Source organism: Trachemys scripta, chromosome 8 (assembly GCF_013100865.1).
Source record: "Trachemys scripta elegans isolate TJP31775 chromosome 8, CAS_Tse_1.0, whole genome shotgun sequence".
Classification (NCBI taxonomy): Eukaryota; Metazoa; Chordata; order Testudines; family Emydidae; genus Trachemys; species Trachemys scripta.
Window position 1 is genome coordinate 27234855 of NC_048305.1, and position 21402 is coordinate 27256256.

Here is a 21402-nt window from a genome sequence, read left to right on the forward strand (position 1 = left end):
TGGCTCGCTGGGCCCCAGAATGGACCCGGCTGAGGGGTCCTGTTCTCTGTACCTACAAGCTCTATTTTAGACCGTGTTCCTGTCATCTAATAAACCTCCGTTTTACTGGCTGGCTAAGAGTCACATATGACTGCGAAGTGAGGGTGCATGCAGGCCCCTCTGGCTTCCCCAGGACCCCACCTGGGTGGACTCGCTGTGGGAAGCGCACAGAGGGGCATATGCTGAATGCTCCAAGGTCAGATCCAAGAAGGTGAAGCCGTGTGAGCTTCTTGCCCTGAAGACAGTTTGCTCCAAGGGAGAGGAGGATCCCCAAAGTCCTGACTGGCTTTGTGGGGAGCAGTTCCAGAGCATCTCCCAGGGACTCCGTGACACTGACCACCTCAGCCTGTTGAGCCAGTTCAGAGGGTGTTAAGGCACAGGGCTTTTGTATCCCTGGGGGAGCAGCTCCTCTGCTACCCTGAGTGCAGGGACTGCAATACTTCTAGATGTCATTTTGGTCATGCAAGGAAAAAGGAAGGGTTGTTTCTCACACACACATACTTGCTCACCTGGCAAAATCTGGCCCTGTGGTAACACAATTGTTCTGTGTAGCGTTTGGTGCCATCACTGTGTAATGCAGCTAAATGACACATGTAGCTTATTTGAAGCTTTGGTTTCATACCCTAAATCCACCAATCCATACACTTTGTCTTGCTAATTGATTTCTTACAGCTCTTGTGGTACACTGGTAATTAAACACACCAAGTGCTTTCCATGGCTACTGTCATCAATTAAGAACACGAAAGGAGCAACATCGTTTGATAACACTGCTCTACAGCCAAAATGCTTCTGAAATAAATGTAGTCAAACTTTACTAATTCTGGGTCTTTGAGAACGAAAATTATGCTTAAAATTGTTGATTGGCTCTAGTTTTCAAGATATGCTATTGGGTCAGTATATACGACATTGACTTGGGACTGGAGGAGGATAAGTGAGTTATAAAGGGAAGGGATCTCAATTTAAACCAGAAATGACTAAAATACATCTTTGACTGGATCTGTGAATAAATCTATGACTGGGTTTGGACAGTACTTGCTCTTTAGGCAAAACAATGAATGATGCAATCTGAAGCTGGTATTGCATCATACATGATATGAATTGCATCATGTTATTCCTAGAAGTCATGGATGATGCAGTCATAAGGAAGCTTACATCACTCTGCTGAACAAATTGCCCTACATCAGCTCTAGAAATCATACAGTGTCGTGCTCTCTTATTTGTCAGTGTTTGATTTTGCAAAGGGACACATTTCTGTTTAGCCAAAGTGAGCAGAGATGCCTCATACTTGTGTGAACAGTGCAGATAACTTCTGCTATGTTTGTGGTGAAGTGACTTTTGCATCACAAAAGCACAGTATAATAACTATGGTTAAGAAAGCCTATCACCTTTATTTTGGCTGCAAAATTGGAGATCAGGACAAGAGGTGGGCCCCACACATATGCTGCAACACTTGTGCAACAAATCTTCGCCAGTGGTTGAACAGGAAAAGGAAATCTATGCCTTTTGCAGTGCCAATGATTTGGAGAGAGCCAACAGATCATAGCAGCAATTGTTACTTCTGCATAGAGCCTCCAGTTGGGAAAGGTGTGTCAAAGAAGAAAAAGTGGACTGTGCAATATCCAAACATTCCATCAGCTATATGCCTAGTACTCCACGGAGAAGGACTGCTGGTTCCTGATACACCAGAATCATTCTCACTTGAGTCAGACGAGGAAGAGGAAGAGGATGAAACTTCTGGTCCTGAACCATCAATGTCACAGGACCCACATTTTCTCCCATCCTCCTCCTCTGAACCACACCTCATAACACAAGGTGAACTGAATGACCTTGTCAGGGATTTGGAACTACCCAAGAGTAAGGCAGAGCTGTTGGGCTCCAGACTACAGCAGTGGAATCTCCTGGCAGGTGATGTTAGGGTTTCCATGTTCCGTGACCGTCAAAACGATCTTGTCCCATTCTTCTTCATGGTAGGTGATCTTGTAGCCTGCAACAACATGGATGGTGTGATGGCAGCCCTCAACATGGTTCACGATCCAGATGAGTGGAGACTGTTCATTGATTCATCGAAGACGAGTCTTAAAGCTGTTTTACTGCATAATGGCAATGTTTTGCCATCAATTCCAGTTGGTCATGCAGTCCATATGAAGGAAACCTATGACAACATGAAATAACTTTTGAGGTGCATAAACTATGACCAACATCAGTGGCAGCTTTGTGGCGATTTGAAGGTTGTTGCTCTCTTGCTTGGTCTTCAGACTGGATACGCAAAGTACTGCTGTTTTCTCCGCGAATGGGATAGTCGTGCAAGAGATTCCCACTACATCAAGAAAGATTGGCCACTCTGACAGTCATTGGAGCCTGGGAGGAAAAGTGTTCAGCATCCACCACTTGTTGAATCAAGGAAGATTTTGTTATCACCCTTACACATCAAGCTGGGTCTGATGAAGAACTTTGTCAAGGCCATTGACAAACCACAAGCAACTTTCAAATACCTCCGTGGAAAATTTCCAAGGTTAAATGAAGCTAAGATAAAGGAATGTGTCTTTGTTGGTCCTCAGATTCGTGAACTTCTTCGAGATGATGCATTTGACCATGCACTGCGTGGCAAGGAAAAGACAGCATGGAAAGCCTTCCAGTTAGTGGCAATAAATTTTCTCGGAAATAACAAGGCAGACAACTACAGGTTGTCTGTGGAAAACCTCCTCAAGGCTTACAAAAGCCTTGGCTGCAACATGTCACTAAAGAGACATTTTTTGCACTCTCATCTAGATTTTTTTCCACTGAACTGCGGAGCAGTGACCGACGAGCATGGCGAGCGATTTCACCAGGACATTGCAACAATGGAGAAACGCTATCAGGGCAAATGGAGCCCATCAATGCTTGCAGACTATTGCTGGACAGTGACAAGAGATGCTCCATTTAATGAATACAAGAGACAAGCCAAGAAGCGCTGCGTAGACACTGAATAGGACTAAACTATGTACATAATAGTTTTTTGCCTTTTGTTTCATAATAAATTTGATTTATATAACCCTTTTGCTGAGTTTTAAAGTGTTACATAAACAGGACAGGTGAAATATTATCATGTAAAGCAACCATAAACACATGAAAAGACCTAGGTTTACAATTCATGATTAAAACTCTACTATCTACACAATATACATAGACATAAAATGTAAAAACTAAAATATCTTAGAAACAGTAGCCAATCAGTTGTTTTAATTGGCATATTTGAATTCAGCACATCAAAATACATAATAAATAGCACATTTTATCTCTGAAGCAGATGACTTCTCAAAAATTGTAGACCAGTGTTATCAATGTGTTACACAGCTGCATTTCAGTTTTGTTTGTCTGAGCCCAGAACAGAATAGATTTTATAAATAGAACCTAAATGTGACCACAGAATGTGCATACTAATCAGTTTATTTTAAGATATTGTTTCTCAATACTTTTAAGATTTACCCATGCTGAGAAAAAAAATTACATGTCATTGAAACAATTTCTTCCCAAAGTTACTAATGGTAATCCATTTCCCACATGAAACATGTAACGATAACAGGTTCACCTTCTCAATCAATGGTGAGATACAAGAAGGCTCTGCTCCACTTGTAAGGGAAAACATTATTCAGATGTTCTAGGAAATAGAACACTGAATCTGTGCTGATAGAACTATTCAGATGCCTGGCAACTCTTTTTCGATAAGCTATTTAGAATAAAATATACACAGATCCCCTTCCCCTATTTATGATCATTCCACTCCCCATAGCAAAGGTGAATCAGACAAGCGGTTGAGTGAGAAAAGTATTGGTAAGAAGGTCAGAGATCTCCCATGTCCACTCTGAAAATATTCTTCCTCCACCTGTGATTTTCTTCAACTAGGAAATCCAACTTTGAATAGTTCAGACAGCTGGAGATTATATATACATATACATACCATTCCCCCCAAACACACTCCACGGTAAATCACACCTGTGTGCAGGAGAATGATTATTCTATTTGCCTGAGAGCAGAAATCTCAAAGGTGACTTTAAATGTGGGTGGGAGTATTGATCCTATCCTAGTGAACTGTGAAGGACCCTTGAATGACCAGCACTTCCTCCTGCCAAGCATGTCATCCAGGTAAAGAGGCAATGTTACCCACTAGATCAGGACCATCAGCTCTCCAGCAACAGGAGGCATCCACATGAAATGTCCCTACCTCCCTCTAGGGTAGCACAACTCCAGCAGGAGTTGTAGTACCACTGCTTGTGCCCTGTGGCTGCTTAGTAACAGTTGCAAAAGAGATCAAAAGGAAAGTGAAATGGCTTCATGAAGCATTGAATTTTGCTTGGATATTCACAGGGTTACCAGAGGATGTTGCTTCAGAGAATAGCTAGTCCTCTATTCTAGCTATTCCTAGCCCAACCCAATTCACCAAGCTATTCAGAAATCCCTTCCATCTCCCACTGTGAGCTGTGGGTGTATTGTCCTTCTCTTGATTATTTTGGCAAATTGTTTTAATATTTCATCTCCTTTTTCTGTTAATTAAAGTGTTGACAGAATGGCTGATTAGCTCCTTCCCTAAATTCAGCACCTAAGAACTTGTTTTTGGCTATGAAATTGCTTGTGTTATACTGAAATAAAATAGAAAATAGTAGCTGTCAGAGCTTGAGTATTGGTCAGTCATTTATTTAAATCCTCTCCCTTTTTTCACTCTTTTCTTTGGAGGGCACAAGATGTGTTTAAACTTTATAGAATCAGAAGCCCGTATAAGTTTTTTGTTTTTAAATGGTAACATGCATTCTACTGTTAAAAACATCCTGATCTCAAGAACATAGGCCTCAGTTAGCCAGGGTGAAGGGATGTATTGATGCCAATCTATGCTTTGATTTCAACTTGGCTTGTTCCCTGTAATGCTGTGCTGGCAATTTTAACAGAAGGTGCCTTGTACAAATTACAGCTTGTTCAAAATGTAGCTGCCAGAATAATAATTTGAAGAAAATATTCACATCACATTTTTTTCCAACTTTTAGATCCTTTGCTGAGTTTTTCAGTCTGTTGATGCTGTCCTTCCATGTGTTCCTTGCTTAAGTAGTGAAACCTATAAAAAAGACTAGTTTTAAGATTCTTTGCAAATGGAACTCCAGAATCCAGGATTATTTAGGGTTATCTTGTATACTTTTGAATGTCCACCATTGATCTTGCATATTCAGTTGAATCAGTGATTTACCAGATTCTGTTCTTTGGCATACCCTCTCTTCTGACAAATTTACATGGTCTCAACATCTGCATTTTGGTATCTAATGCTTCATTATGGATTTCTGATACAGAAGAGATTTTCCCGTCTTTCTTTACTAAAAAGACCATTATAATTGTTTGACTAACTTTACTGGTGAATCTCCTAGATTCAAAGCCTGAGTAATTGGGCAGATTAAGAAGTGGGAAAAACCTACATCCCTAAACTGGAGTTGGGTCTATATACTCCTTCAATGTTCCCTTATGCATAAAGATTCCTGGCCACTGGATCTACATGAGCACAAACCAGTGGCCCTACCCAGCTTTCCAGCATCTTTGAACCCTGTGCAGATCCATATTTATGCAGAGGGTCAACTCAAAGCCTGATCTGAGTGTTTACATGGGCTTTAAATGATGCCTAGTTCTGTCAGTGAATTTCAGCTGAGGGACAAGTAAGGTTAGTCTGAAATAGTAAGGTCTAAACACCTCATCCCTCATAGGTATAAACAGAAATACATCATATCTCAGAATTTCCCCCTAAATCTTATAATTTAATTGGGGGGCTTTATAATCACCTAATTATATCCCAGAAATTCAAGACATATTGTAGCTATGCCACCATTTCATGGCACATGGGATGCGTCCAAGAGATGTGGAACGTTGCTTGCATTTTCCATGTGTCCATTCTGTTGTGTTCTTTATGGAGTTCTGAAACAGTTTAAAAAAAAAGTTGAATACTCATATTAGTAACTTGTTTTGATTGTACTTGGATTACTTCCTAAATAGAAAATGTTATCCATATTATAACTATCAAAGATGAAAAAATTACATTAATAAATAGATTAGACTCATCCATGTATTTATAGATCCAATATCCCTGAGGGAATGTCGCCAGTTCACATGCTATTCCTTATATTTGTCTCTCAGTTGTGTATTTTTTTTTTGAAAGGGGGGTTTTATGCATTAAAAAGAAAATATCCAAGTACAAATAGAAGCATAGTAACTAAGGCCGTGATTCAGCAAAGCACTTATGCACTTTTGTAAGTCCCATTGGAGTCACTAGGACTCAAGAACATGCTTAGAAAACATATGCTTACGTGACTTGCCAAAGAGGGATGGACATAAATATATGCTGAAATGCCTTGCTGAATCTGGGTTTTAGCACTTGGAGGTGCTCGGGTCCTTTTTAGAATAAATACACAAATTCCACAATGGGGAACAGGGGGTGGTAAATTGCACTCATAAAATATTTTCCTGATATCCTCACTTGAGAGACTAGAGTATGAAAAATTGTGGTTTCAGGATAAGACATCAGACTTTGGTTCAACTACATTGCATATTTAAAGCACAAATATGGAGGGAATATATAGATGCCTTAAACTTCAGGATAGATTCTGACACCTTTACACACATGGAGTGGTACATTGCCATTATGAATAGTCCAACTGATTTCAGTGGATTACTCACCGAATTAAGGTACTACTCAGTGTGACTAAGAAATCTGGCCCATGCATTTTGAAAGATATCAAAGATCTGGTGGTGATGTACATTATTGTTTATTGTTATCAAACACAAAGATTATTCTATCTGCATATTTGGAGACAGGCTATACAGCTTTATAGCTGGTAAGACCAATCTCAAGGTGTCTGATTTTAGTTTTCTTTTCTTGAAAAGTTGCCCTTTTAGAATTAATTATTGTGAAGGACATTTCCATTCAGGATTCTTAGGAAATATGAATGGCTGTTGAACCTTAAATTCTTCTGAAATGTCAATGCACAGTTTTCAGAAGTGTTCTGAAATTGAGTCCCATTGAATTACATGTTAGTCTCATTTTTTGTGTGACTAATAAATGTTGTACTTATAGTCAGAATTAAAATGTGGGGGAAAACATGGGAAAGGATAGAACTTTTAAAATTGACAGCCTTTTGCTGATTACCTAGCTAAGGCCCAGATCCCCCCAAGGTATCTGCAAGCGTGGATACTTACTCCTGCGTGGATGGGACTTCATGCTAGAAGAATGGTCAGCTCTTTCATTTTAATTATAATTTACAGACACGTAAACTAAATCAAGTCAAGAACAATAAAAAAAGAAAAACGTGATCTCAAGGACTACAGTTCATGGCATCAGGAACAAGAGCTGTATATGGAAGTCAGTTACACAAATTATTTCAGTTATACAAATATATGAAGACCATAAAATTAAATTAAGAAAAGAAAGACAAAAGGTCAATTAAACTCTCAGAGAAAGAAGCTTTTAGTTGTATCAGAATCACCTACTTTCTCTGTAGTCTGATCAATGAGCTCCCATGGAGGCGTTAATTGTGAAAATCATTTTTTAACCTTTTTCTAATCTGTTGTCATTTTTTGCCTGAAAAAGGATTTGACATTTAGCAGGAAAATATATAGTATTTAAGAAATCATTTCTCAGTAATTTAAGCTGAAATGTCTGGTATTGGGTCACCTGGCTATGTCAGAAAACATTAACAGGGAATCTCCTTGGAGAAATTTTTTTTTCTTCTTAATACACAGTAGGATTCCACTCTGTTCATTGGAGGCCTGAATCCAGATGCCCTTGAAGTCAATAAAAATCTGTCTATTGGCTTGGATCAGACCTTAGTTGAAGAGAACATACAAGCATCCAATATTTTCCCCTCCCCATTGCTCCATTTTGTTTCATTATGGTTTGCGTTGTTGGTTTTTTGTTATTTTAACAGGTCTCAAAATTAACCTCTAAAATTTCTTTCAGTGATTTTGATAAATTAATAACAGGGCCAGTACTCTCTAATCCCTCCATTAATTCTAAGATATGGTATGAAGGTTGGTGTTGTTTGCATTGGGGAACCACAGTCGTGGAAAGGATCCTATTGTACTAGGCACTATAAAAACACAGAACAAAAGGATGCCAAAGAACACTTTGAAGCCCTGCATTTATTTCCAATTGCCTCCGGTTTTTCTTACTTAGACACACTTGGCCAGATCCTTGGGTCTATCCTTTGTGCGTCCAGCATTGTCACTTTTATGCTCCCTCAATCCTGAGACTGCTGGGTGATGCTCTGATTCTAAGGCATTGCATAGAGCAGCTCGAAATTGTACAAACTGCCCACAGCCCTAAAGAAGTTGCTCTATGAGCCAGGAATTGCTGAGGTGTCGGGATGCCTCCTTCACTCAGCCATGTACCCTGTGCCAGAGGCCAGGAGAGCAGATGACATAAGAGTAGCTATAATAGTGCTACACCACCTGAGGACTCCCTAGTGTGATGGGAATCTTTGAGCAACTGGTCGAACCAGCTTTCGGATTACTTAGTGCCACTGGAGTAGGAAGAAGCAGCCGGAGAAGGGCCAAGGAGCTTGCCCACTGTGCAATGTTCGTATCTTATGTAGAATGAATGCACAGTTTTATTGAATATTTTCAGCTTTCTATTGAATTTATACTTTTTTAAATTTGGGGATCAACAGTGTCAATTTCTTGTCCTGTTTTTCCTGCTAAAGTGCCAGTAATACCACTTGCTACAAAGCTTATTGAATCCAATCCCATTGACAAGCTTGATCTTTGTGAAGGGAAAGATGAAGCCTCAGAGGACAAACCTGCATCTGAGGTTTGCTCACTAACTCTGCTCATTGTAGGTCTAATTGCTTTTGCTGATGAAACTTCTCAACTGATTTCCATTCCTTTAGAACCTGTACTCGAGTTAAAAAAATAAAAATGACATTCTCACCTGAGTAGTCAAGTCACAAAAAAACATAGCAATTTCCACTATAATAATTGTACTTCAGTTACCATTTAGCGAGTTCAGAAGCAGAAGGAAACTTGCATTTTATTCAGTATGTAAATGCTATGAATATTCAAAATACCCCTAGTCACTACCAATCGCAAGAGTGAAAAACAAAAATACTGTTCTAGGAAGGAGGGTTATGTCCATTTTAAAAAGAGAGTAAGTCTAGAAAAAAATAACCCCATAAGTTCCTACTAACTTTATTAATAAATCAAAAATATAATAGTCCAAAAAAGGATCAGATTCTAAAAATCAAAGGCCATCTTCTCCACCTTCTGATTCCCCTTCACCTTAATTTCAACAACAATACTAACATAGATCTCATTTTGTACTGAGATGTATCTCCTCAATAAGGTGACATTAATATATGTTAGATATCAGCCTTATTTATTTTTTTAAAATTTAGTGATCTCCAGGAACAAACTGTGATAAACTCCATCCAACTGGCAATGATCTATCCAAAGAAGAGAGTGGAGTTTCAAGGTGCAAATGTGAGTGGCTTGCTCAGTCTTGAAGGCAGGGGAAAAGGTCAAAATAAAGCACAGTACATATAACAAATTAAAAAAAGTAAATCCAGCCCTTTAAATCCCTGGCAGAGAGGTTATGTCGCAGGAACTCAGGCCCTCAGGAGCATAGAAGAGGCAGTATTCTTTGCTGTTTGTGAATAGTAAAAATCAAATGTTACCATTCTTCTGCAGCTATATTAAGGAAGATTTGAAATTGTTGGAATAGGTGTTAGACTGAAGAGTAAGAAGGTCCTGTTAGAAGGTTTTAATGTGGCTTTTGAATGTGTGTAGCTAACAGTGAAAATATGGTAGGGCTGGAGTGTAAGGAGCAATGCACCTTATCAGCTTTTGTGTGAAATAAACCATATTACATGTATTTATACTAATTGCATAATTCACCATTCAAATTACAGTATGTAAATACATAGTAATCAGCTAAAATTTGCTTTGAAAAACAAGGTAATTCCCATAACAGAATCTACCTTAAAAGAATGTTAAGTTAGGGAAAACTCCATGGAAGTGCAGTAAGGAAATTAACATGTAGTAATTAAACCTTCAATAATTGTGGAGACCAATGTGCCATTTTACCATTTCCCTTTGTGTCCAGCTATATTTAGAGTTTGCTGGGGCCTAATCCAGTGATATGCTGAGCACAATGAAGTCAGTGGAAGTTGAGAGTACTTAGACTCCAGCAGCACTAGGCTCCCATTCCCTTCATTTTAAGAATTCATCTCATTCCTTTAAAACACATGCTCTTTTGTGTGATGGGGAGCCGAGTGTATCAGTCACTCAGAGAGAGAGCACGTAACCTAATACAAACTTACATACAAAAGCAATGCTACACTTGGAGACCTTTGCTGAGTTAATAATAGCTAGAATCATGGGTGGTGGGTATCGTAGGCTGGGGGAGGCTATGCCTCCCCAAAACAGCCTGGCGTGGCCCTGCCCACACTCCATCCCCAGGAGACCCCCTCCTGTAGTTCCCAGTGCTCTGCCTGGGCCCAGGCTGGCTGGGGCTGGCTGGCCTGTGGCGAGGGCTCGGGGTGGCTGGTGCTTGGACCGTGCTGCACGCCTGGTGCTCGGACCGCATCCCCAGTGCTCCGGGGGACTAAAGTGTAAGCGCTATGGACTCTTGCGGTGGAGGGGGGCAGAAGGGGTGAGGAAGGGGCAGCATCTCGGGCAGAAGGGAAGGGACGGGGGCTAGCATCCCACAATGGCCGGGTCACTGGCTGCCCATGGTTAGAATATTTGTTGTAGTTCTTCACAGCCCAAAACTGTTCTAGTTACAAATAGGTAAATAAAAACACACTTCCCCAAAGAACCTCACTCTTTCAGTATTAAATAATCTAGCATCGTGTCTCTAAATTGCAGGTTGTTGTCTTTGACTGACATGTTTACCCAGATAATGTAACAGTTTTTCTGAAAGAAATCTACTTAGTGTCTAGATGACATAAACATGTTTTTCATGGAAGAAAGAAGTCCCAAAGTGTTTTTTAAAATGTCTCTTTTTCTCTCATTCTATTTCAAGCTTATAACAAATGATTTACTGTCTTTTACTTTCCTTCATGTAGTTAGTCGTATTGGTTCAGGTGCAGTCTGCATATAAATACGTTAATAAAAAGTGCATTTTTCGGCATTAGCATCGGTCATCATTTAGAAAGATTTCCCCCTTTTATGTTATAGAATCCCAACTGATGATGTTAGTGTCATCTTACAATGGTGACATTTGGCATGGCATGTATGGATGTGTGACGCTATCCAATATGCCACCACATTAGATTCCTCTAACTCTAAATCCTTCTTTTCCTTGTGTAAATATAACCCTTACAAGTTTTAAATTAAAGTGAGGTAAATTAGTTCACTCACATTATAACATGATAACGCTAATAAGTACATCAAACAAACGAAGTGTTTGGGGTTTAGTAGATTAGAAAGTTAGGGTTAGATCTGGGCCCCTGCTCTACCGCCTTTATACTTCTGCCTCTGCATTTCTCTGGTATGGAGGTAAACCCAAGGAGATGTGGAGGTAATATATTGAGCTGCTATAGTGAGTGTTAGGGAGGAGACAAGTAGTGAGGAGCCATGGCCAGAGCAAACAGTGTCCCAGCTCTTTTCAGTAGCTGGGCAGTTCCTTAGGAGCCACTACTAACTGGTGAAATACCATTCTCCGTATCAAGGAGCTGCAATCAACTCCCTCTGTTGTGCCCAGCAATGGTGTGGCTCAGCAAAGGATCCAAACCTTAGTTCTTAAAGGCCTTCCATTTCCTAGCTCATTTAGATATTTATTTTACTTGGCAGAGACCTAAGTTCACTTCATGCTCTAACCACAGTCCTGGAGTAGTAGTTCTTTACTAAAATGATACACAACGAAATTAATATCAATGTTGACTCTTAAAATGTTGTTAGTATTAGTCTGTAACTAAGATGAAAGTGGACAAGTTGACACCTCTCTTCATGGCACAATGCTGGTCCTTATTTACAAGATTGTAAGTGACTAGTTCCAGGTTCTATTAGGGACAGAAAGTGAGATCCTCCCCCTTCCTCTGACCCCTTTATACCAGGTGAAAGGGTGGAGAAGTGTAAAGAGGCTCTAAGAGCTGCATATCTGGTTGGGGGCGGAATCCCTGCAGTGCAGGCATAAGGCTGCCTTCCAACGAACTTCTTGCAAGCTCTGGTGTAGAGGATATGCCTGGGACTGGGTTGGAGCAAACAGAACTGCAGAGATTCCAGGCAGCGTCGTGGTCCATGGGGTGGCCAGAAGAGGTTGACATAACCTCTAACATGGTTCAATGGGGGGGAGGGATAGCTCAGTGGTTTGAGCATGGGCCTGCTAAACCTAGGGTTGTGAGTTCAATCCTTGAGGGGGCCCCTTGGGGATCTGGGGCAAAATCAGTACTTGGTCCTGCTAGTGAAGGCAGGGGGCTGGACTCAATGACCTTTCAAGGTCCCTTCCAGTTCTAGGAGATAGGATATCTCCATTAATTATTATTTATTTAACTTACACCAGCCCCAAGCATTGTCTGCATTATGCCAGTGTAAATATGGCTTAAAGCCATCATATGCCCTCTCCTAGGTTGTGATATCTGTGCCATGCTGCTAAGAGCACTGTTCTCACTGGTCAAAAAATAAAAAAAAGACTGGTGCAAAATTTCAAACATTTTGACATTTTCCAACTATCCTTATTTCTAAGGTTCTCCAGTTATTTATTTTAAAAAATTAGATGTGGTCAGCCAGAATTTTGCTCCTAACATCTAGTTTCTTCCTGTGAAACAAGGCTTTTTCAGATTTTCTGACCAGCAGCTATTAATTTCCCCAGATCATGACAAGTAGCCAGCTTAGTGTAGCTTCAACTCCACAGAGGGGTATATTTGATCAAAACACTTAGTAAGCTATCGATAGTGTATCCTTTTTCATTCATCCATTGTTTTTCATTTCATTCATACAAACGAATTCTGATAAACTAGTTTAGAAGAGAATTTTGCATTTACCCAAACATCTAGACATTAATTAACAAATTTCCCATTGTTTAATCTAATTTCAACAAGTAAAAATAATTAAAAATGCTAATAGTTTATCATCAGTCTAAATCACAGTCTGAGAATCAGTTTTGACTGTACCTTTTTTTGGTATCTCTGTTTGGATAAATGCTGATTGAAATAGGAGTTGAGTTCTTTATATGCCAAACACAAACAATTCCTTCAGTATTTCCCCCTAACACTATTGCTTCATTACCTGCTGTTGTTTCCCCTTGCACATAGTGATCCATTTGCTGCTGACATGTTTTTTTAGGATGATTTGATTAAAATCAATAAGTTATTGGGAAGAGCTCAATTAGCAGTCTCTCACCTCTAATAGCATTGACTGTTAAGCTTTCCATGTGTGTTAATCACAGTATTTTTGTATGACTCTTCAGTCCAGGAACACAGTTTTAAAAGATCTTTTAAAAAACAAGCTTAACCTGGGCCTTTTTATTATTGTTTCCCCAGTTGTAGACTGTACAACATGTTTCTATACTGTACAGCATTTTGGTAGGGAAATATGAATAATAATAAAAGACTTCTCTACATTTCCAGGCATTTTATGCAGTATCAGCTCACTTTTCTTTGTGCCAAATTCTCCTTGTCTAAGGCCTGGGAAGAGCTGCTGGCTGCATGTATGTGAGTGTAGTGTGGACTGTCATTGGAGATAGGGGATATCTTTCTTCCTTTTTCTGGTTTTGTTTTTGTTGTTCAAAGTGCTTTGTATTTTTAATGTGTGTCAAAGGTTCCTGGAGCCATTGGAGAGTTTCTTTTTTTGTGTTCTGTAGATATCTAAGTGAATAAAAATAAATATACCCATTCTAGCATCTACATGCACTTGTTTACTAGTTGAAAATCCTAATGCTTCCCTATCTGTGGCAATTTCCAAATGCATTAAATAAAAAATATGCTATTTATTTCTTTTAGAACAACATTGTGAGAACTAATGCTTGCTATTCAAAGCCTGAATCATCCTTCTCCCCTTACCCCAATCCCAATCTCACAGATCAGTGCTCCGAGGGGTACATTTGCATATGGCTCTGCTCCCCTGCCATATGGCCCTCTGAGACCTCTGCTGCACCATTGGACCCACAAAGTCCTCTCCATAGGGTCTGGTGTGTCTGCTTCAGAAAGTGGATGGAAACTGGCTAGAGCAAGGAGAGAAGTGGATGTGTTAGGGTGAGGGGGAATGCACATGGTCCCATCTCATGCCCCATGGAGTTTACCCAGAAAAGATAACAGCCTGAGACTGCATTATCTCCTTCGTGAGACTCCTTCCCCAGGGGCCTTCATGGTGTGTCCCTGGTTGTACAGCTCGTACACAACCATGCAGCCAGGCCCCAGGAAGGGATCACAGGGAGCCAGAACTGCTGTGGAGACTGGGGACCTTCATGCAGATAGTTCTGGCTTCCTGAGAATCCTTTGAGGTTCCTCAGGCTTGGGGGTGGACCCTGCAGCCTTTTCCATGAAGGGATAAATTTACACCTTCAGTTTGACAGGAAAATGTGAGAGGATATGTAGAAAGAGATCTTCTAAGGCCTGTCTTCACTAGTTAAAAACAAAAAGTGTGTTCTTAACTGGATTTAGTTAACTTGTGTAAACTAACGCAAGGTAAAATCCCAGTGAAGATAATTCAGTTTGTAGTTTTCTCATGAATTATCCAATCAGATGAAAGACTACAGGCCTATCTTGCACTCAGGCTGCTAACATGTGAAAATTACAAACTGTCTTTTCTTCATCAGGGTTTTACCTTGAGTTAATCTATATGAGTTAAGAACATGTATTTTTTCCTAGTGAAAACGCAGCCAAAGAGTGTCATTGACAAAGACTTCCTGCAGCACATTGTCCTGTTTCAGAAGCTTACTTGGGTCCAGTTAAATAAGATAAACACCCAAAGAAGGTGCTGTCAAATCCAATGTAAGGTGATGATAAGCCAGAAGCAATTTCCATTTTCATTATAGTACCATCCCTGAGGCTCACATTAGAGAAGTATATAATAATGGGGTCACAGGAGACTAACATACTTCATACCATTTAGAAAGAGTTTATGTGTGATGTTTGTGCATATAATGTGTGAGAGGGGAAGAGCTTAGTAGTACAGTGTGTTGGTTTAATGGAAACCTGAATTCAAATTCTACATAAAGTATCAAATAAAATGACGTAATTATGTCTTTCCATTGTGGATTCCCTAGCTCTGTGCTCTTTCATGCTGTCTGCTTTCCGAAACCCATTTCACAGTCTTTTGAGCACTGTTTTCATCCACTCTTCTTTACTGCTTTTATGGATCTCCCTCCACACTTTAATACTTCATATCCCTCTCCCTATCTCTGCTGCCAAGGGCTCATCTTCCTAAGTTGTAAGCCTCATTCTCTGTTCCAAACCCTTTTCTTTTCTCTTCTTCTCCAGAGTGCATTCTCAATGTCTATCTGCCTCTCTCCTGCTTGCTTTGGTATCCCAAGATCCTACTTTATTGCTAATCATCTTTCCAGGCTTCCCTCTCATGCTCTCTCTCTGTGTCCTCTTTTCTATAACAGCCTTCCCATCTCACTTTTAGTCACATCTTGTATTCCTTCTGAATTCTCCCAACAATCACTTCTGAATTCTGAGTCAATTTGATTCTTCTGTTCCTACCTTCACATTTGCACTCTACCTTGCACTCCCAAGGTATCACCCTTAAACCTTTCACTGTCTCTTGAGTGTGTTACTTCAGACTAAATGTTAATATGAGATTAGTCCTGCTTCTTTCAGCATAGCTTGATTAATCCCACTATATCTGATTGGCTAATGGGGTGATGATGTAACTGTAACTCAAACTTTTTCCCTGGCCTAGCATTATGATATGAATCTCAAACCATGAGCGCTTCAGGTCTGTCAGGAAAATACAAGCCAGTCATTTACAAGGTGCTTCTGTATTTCCATAACATGTTCTACTATACCAACTTATTCGACGTGCACAGAATACTCTGTAGAGTTTATTAATGAACCCAAATACATCAATGCCACCACATTACATAATTTTGCATTCCTTGGGATGCATGAATTATGGATACAAAACTATCATCACTCACCTCTCCATGACATTGTCACTTACTCTGATATTGTACACCTGTGACCTGTTGGCAATGAATTTTGTTGCGGTATGTCATGAAATTCCTAGGACGCTTTGCAGTTTTGTCCCTTTCCTACAAGTATTTTAGTAAGTTTACCAATGATTTCCCTATGCTTTTATAGTTATGTCATTAACCTCCTAACCCTTTGCCCTGCATTATTAATCATAATTCTACTTTGAGATTCTGAGATGAGAACCGTTGCAAAGTGCTTTCAAATGCGCTAAGCACAAATGCAGAAACAAATATACATTTCTCTAAGTATACATGTACCTTGCAAGCAATAAAGCTATGAATAAAAGACCCTTTAAAGAAGTCTTGAACTAGGGTTTCTGTATCCTGTAGTTGGCAACCCTGAAAACTATTGCTCAACCACCACACCACCGTAGGAATGAAATAAAGAGTTTTGTGGGCTGTTGAACACTCACTTTCACAGCTGATAAGTACAGTTTAGTTGAGATGTGTCTAGAGTTCTTTGAATGTTAGTCCATATCATAGTCTAGATCCAGCATGCATGTGTCAGAGAACTTTCTAGTCAGCAGTGCCTGTGGGGTGGTGCATGTGCTTTCACTCCCTTGTGTTCCAGCGATGATACAAAGAGTAGAGCTGCCCCACCACTCTCAGCGTGTGTCAGAGCAGCTCCATTCAGAGCAAATGTACCTTTTTCTAAAGGAGTTATTAGGCAATAGGTGTGTACCAATCTGAAACGCCAGAACAGAACCAACAGGTAAAGAACATGATGCTCATTGGATTGATCAGGTCACCACAGAGGAGGCAGCTGGAGTTTCTGTGCCACTGAAAACTATGCAGATCTTCAATAATCTGCAGTTTAGCCCTTTCTTTTCATAAAGTCTGCACTTCTTCGCCAAGTCTGTATCCTCATCAACCCATAATAAGTTGTTCTTCCCAAGGTGTACATCTGCCTCTGTTCTTATATTTATTTAATTAAAGGCTGAAAATCATATATTTAAAAGCATTCCTTATCTCCATTACTACCAATTTAGGGCCAAATTCTGGCTGCTCTTTTGTGAGTGCATAGGGAAAAGGGAGACACATGCAGTGCCCTTACCTTCCTTCCTTATCCCCCTGTTTAAACGAATGGGAGCATGGATGGAAGTCAAAGACTGGGCAGTTGTAATGTTGTAGCATAAGTACCAAAATGACTGACAGGTATAAACTGAATAACCAATTCTATTCACCTCCAAAGAAAGAGAGTGACAGACATCAGGGAAAGAAGTAGCAGCTAGAGACAGTTGCATGCGGAAGTCACTCAAACTTTCACCATTAGTGTTATGATAGAGAACTCTACCATGAGAACTTCAGTTCTGCCAGGAAATGGAAGGAGCAAACTCCTGGTGCTTACAGTCTCTGAGTGTGTAGGAAGTTGTAGTGTCACCCAGGCACATCTGATCCTACACCGCTTCCACCCTGGCTGGCATTGTAGGGTTGGCATTGGAGAGTAAGCATGCTGATGGACACTTATTATTATTAATTATTTATTATTTGCACTATGCTCACAGGTATGCTAGGTGCCTCTCAAAATATGTATTTATTTATTTATCTATACCTATTCTGCCAGTGCTTAAATCCCAATAAAAAATCAAGGCTCCATTATGCTAGACACTATACAGAAAAATAACAAAAGAGGATAGGCTCTGCCTCAGGAAACTCTTAGTCAAGGTATGAGACAGGCTGACCAAAACTGATAAAAGCAGGGTGGAAGTGCATTTTGGTAGCATAAGAAAACAATAGAACAAATAGCATTTGTCGATAAGTCTTTTGACACACAAAGAGCTTGCAGGTTAGGACTTAGACATGACATGAGTTCAGGAGAAAATACATGAGACAGGGAATCTGAAATTTATCAGATTTATGGTCCTGGTCCTTTAACATTCCTCCTGTCCTGTAGGAAGGAATGTCTTTTTTTTTTAAACAGGAACTCAGTGGAATTCACCCTGCAAATTAGGAAATCTGCTGCAGATCAAGAAGAATTTAAGGGGTCCAGAGGGTTATAATTTGCACCCCTTTGTGGTTGCAACATTGGTCTGGAAATCTCTGGAACACGCTTGCTTTTGTGAGATTTCCAGTACTTCCTGATTCCAGATGTGCTGGAATTGATATGGAAATAGCCTGTTATGCCGTATCTTTGCACCACTACTTCCGGGCCAAGATAAATAATGCAAGAAAACAAATTTATTTATTTACTTTTTTGTTTAAGTTAACCAAGTTTTCTCAAATCTTTGGCAAAGATTTAAACTGATTCTTATTTAATCTGAACCTGTTCACTTGTTTCTGATCAAGAAGAACTTACATACTGCCCCCCATGACTTTTTTTTAAACAGCTTCTCTCATGTGCACTCATCATTTATAAATAATGTCATGTGTTAGGTCATATCATCCTATAACATTACATTAAGAATCTGGGACATAGCAACCTTCAAGGCAGGGCTCCTATGGAGGCACAGTAGTCCATTAATCTCCTGTACCTTTTTGATGTTTTCTTTTCTTTTTAACCGCCCCTCACAAATGGAGTAACTACAGTTAACAATGCATGGGAATACAACTTTAAAAAACCCCAGCAGCCCTCAGTACTCTTCTATGGATCAGTTCCGATTAAGCCTCATTGTATAAGAATGGACTGATGAACCTGACACAAATAAGGTAAAGTAAGTAGGATGAAAAGGGGATTATTTCTTCTTCTGTCACCTCTGAGAGTGCAGTTCAAACCAATCCAGTGAGATAAAAAAACTGAGGGGGAGGGAGGAAGAGTACACGTGCACAAGCTCTGGCCTAGTTTCCAGACTATAGAAGTATCACTATCATAACTGCAAGCTCTTGTTTTTGTTTTAGTAACAGCACTTGAGGTGAAATCTGAGAACTGACATTTATTAGCAGGTCATTAGCAAGTCAAGTGCTGCTGAAAAGGCCAGATGAAGGAGTAGCAGGCAATAGATGAACTTCCCCTCCCAAACCGTGTGAAATAGTAACCAGGAAAAAAAAGCCAAAAAACAAAACAATCAAACAAAACCCACAACAACCAGAGCTCAGTTAAAAGGAATAAAAACCAAATGTAGTAATACATATATTTTTATGCTCCATTATTGGACTATGTAGCATAATAATGATGATTAACAATGTAACAACAATAATATAAAGCCTTTGATCCAGAGAATCCCAGAACATTTACAGTCTCTGAATATTCTGGGCTAAATTGTGATTTCAAACTACGGGGATTGGGCAGAGGCACCCCCAGCCTAGTGAGAGCTCCAGCACACATTGTAAACCTTGAAATGGAACACAGGTGGAACATGGCTGTTGCTGCACCTGTTGAAAAGGTGCAGCATGTGTTCCTTCCTCTGTGAGGCTAGCTTCACTGACCTGTGCAGAGGGGCAGGCCTACCCCTTCCACCCACGATGGCTTTGGAGAGAGGCTAGCATCACAGTAGGGAGTAGGCTAACAGAGCCTTGTGGCCAGGGATTGTACCCAGCCTCTGCACAGGAGCACAAGTGTGTGTGTGTGGAGGAAAGGCTCCATGTGCCCTCTCCCTTCTTAGTCCACCCACTTGGGACCAAGCAATTCTAGATGTATATATGCAAGAATTGCTTCAGCCATCAATGAAATGCAGCTATTTTCACTTATGTGGAAAAGTACTATAGAATGTAATAGTGATTAATCCAATATGGCTCTCTAGAATTTATTTAACAGAATTATATCAAAATTATTTTCCAATCCCATAAAATGTAACAGAGACTGTCTTTTTACATACTTTTTAACCACCCCAAAGAATTCTATAAAAGGGATATCATTAAATCTATTGTGATACTCTAGTCTAGAAAACCTACTGAAAGGATTTCATTCTTTGTTAAATTCTATAGGATTTTTTCATAATGGCAGAGTGCAAGATAGTAGCTCTTTATTTGTGCACAGGAACACTGTTAGCTTAGAACACACACGTGCACTCACACACACACATACACATACACACTATTTGACTGAAACAGTAGAGGAAATGTTGGTAAGTGGAGTTAAACTGGACCTCATTACTTTTTAAAGCAACATCAAAAAACATGAGACTGAGTTCTTGAATGACCACAAATGATAAGGCTCTCAGTTTTACTTTTCATCTGTAAGGTGACTTCCCCAACCACACAAAGGCGCCTAACACCATTGTAGGATGTTAGTTCAACACAGATTTAGCGGGAAATCCACTGAGACACTTGTATAAGTTCTGACAACAGCTAAAGCAAAAGATTGAGAGCCAAAGACTGGGAATGGATGGGTCACTACAAGAACTAAAAACTCATTTCCCCATGCTAATTTCCCCCTACTGTTACTCACACCTTCTTGTCAACTGTTTGAAATGAGCCACCCTGATTACCACTATAAAAGTGATTTTTTGTCCTGTTCATAATAGCCCACTTTAATTGAATTGTCTCGACCCCCCACTTGGTAAGGCAACTCCCATCTTTTCATGTACTGTTATATATATCTTCCCACTGTATTTTCCACCCCATGCAACTGATGAAGTGGGTTTTAGCACACGAAAGCTTATGCCCAAATAAATGTGTTAGTCTCTAAGGTGCCACGGGTACTCCTCATTGTTTTTGCTGATACAGACTAACACAGCTACCACTCTGAAACCAGAGGAATATCAGTTCTAATAAGAAGCTGAGCCACCAACTTACTGTGTGCTGCTAAGGAACTTTACTGCCTTGAAAATGTTGTGTGTGTGTCACTTTTCCCATTGATGGCTTGCAGTCTGCTCACTTAACTAATCGTATTTTATGATATGCAAATATGAAATACTGTAAAGTATCATCATCCCCATTTTACAGACTGGGGAAATTGAGGAACAGAGACAATAAGAACCACATTTTCAAGGATGTTTATGCAAAAATGCACACGTGCTTTTTTTGCCCAGGCATTTTGCATGTGTGTAATGCTTCTCACATGTATATGAAAAAACTGCATGTACTTTAGCACATATTTGTCTGAAGATCTGAGCTTGGAGTACTTACATAAGGACACAGTGACTCTGGCAAAACAAGAAAAAGAATTGGGTGCTCAGTTTCTGCTCTCAGTCTGGTGATTTAACCATAAGGCCATCTTTTCCTATCCATAAGCATCTTGATCTGATATCTAATTACATCTGTTTGCATATTATTTTCTTTTTTAATTTATTTTTATAAGTTTTCCTGTAGTTGTGCCTCTGTCTTATCAAGACATGTCAGCCTATGTTTGA